Here is a 1,518-nt window from a genome sequence, read left to right as displayed (position 1 = left end):
CCGAATCAGTTTGTAAGCCCTAGGGCGGTTTAAGGGCTGTGGAATAATTATTTTTTTGATGCTCGGGGCTGTTGTGGTTAGTGCTTCGTCAATCAAGTCGGCGGTGCGCGAAATTTCGTTTAAATGTTAAAGTAAGAGTTGTAAAAAGGAACCGTCCACCCTATCAACTCGGGAGACATAATCTTGATGAATGGAAAGATTTAAAACGGAATTTGGTCCATTTGGGGCTGATTCGTTTAACCAATGGTTTTAAGGTTTATTACACGCGCATTCGACCCGATTTGATTACCGTTGGGCCTTGGGCCAAGTTGTTGGGCCTTGGGCCAAGTGTTGGGCCTTGGGCCAAGTGTTGGGCCATGGGCCAAGTGTTGGGCCTTGGGCCAAGTTGTTGGGCCTTGGGCCAAAGTGTTGGGCTTGAACGGCCCATTAGGCAAGAGTGTTCTTACAGTCTAGTTTAGTAACGTGTTGTGTATAATGTACAGGCCCTTTCTTGTGATTGTGCACTTAGGGATTTCCTAGCTCGTTGCAGGTGTTCGATTGATTCCAGGTGAGTTCATGATGCCCTTTTTACTCTTTCAACTTTTGGGCTAACATGCACACCTAAGTCTTTTCTTTTATGATGAAATGTTTTAAACGAATTTATATAGGCTTGCTAGCATATGGTAGGCCTTGGGATGTTAAATATATATACATGTATATACGTTATTGCTTGGCCTATATCTGGCGATGTTGTAGTCGTTTCGACTACTGATGTTGTGTATGCCTACTTTGTGTTTGCATGCACTGATGTTACGTGTTTGGGTTGTACGTTTGCTCGACCCTGATGTTATACGTGGATGTTATATATATATACTGTGATATATATAGAGATGTAATTGGAAGGATGTTTACATATACAATTTGTATATGTATGTATGAGGATGTTTAGTTTTCGGTAATGATGATTTGATGGATGCACCCTTTTACTTTTTAAAACTTTAGGTTTGACTATCATAACTATTACTTCTCATATTATTTACTTAAAACTTGAACTCACTCAGCTCAAGCTGACTTTGTGTGCATGTTAGTGTGAGTTTCTGGTTAGGAAGAGGATGCCTTATCGCTTGGACGTGCACGAAGCTACTTGAACGGTGAAGGGTATACGGGAATTGAAGTTTTACTATTAAACCTTTATTTTTAAAAGTTTTTATTTAAAGATAACTATGTTGATTTTGGGCAAAATTCTCGGGTTTTGGGAACTTATTTTATTATTTATGTTTTCTGCTGAATTATACTCTGAGATGTTTGTTTTAATGGAAGAAAACGTTTTCAAGTTTAATGACTTTCATAAGTGTTTTGTATGAATACCAACTGTGGGGTTCCCGGGGTTCGGGGCCTTACAATCTGTGCTCGAATGACTTAGAATAGTCTTTCAGAAGCCTATGCTTGTGCTCGAAGAGCAACAAGCACATCATGTGCTCGAAGAGCAACAAGCACATCATCAAGCACAGAATCATGGTCGAAGTACTTAGAATCATA

This window comes from Bidens hawaiensis, unplaced genomic scaffold (assembly GCF_021521415.1).
Source record: "Bidens hawaiensis isolate Kalapana, Puna unplaced genomic scaffold, B.hawaiensis_p1.1 tig00020245_1, whole genome shotgun sequence".
NCBI classification, from domain to species: Eukaryota; Viridiplantae; Streptophyta; class Magnoliopsida; order Asterales; family Asteraceae; genus Bidens; species Bidens hawaiensis.
Note: the sequence above shows the minus strand (reverse complement) of the source record.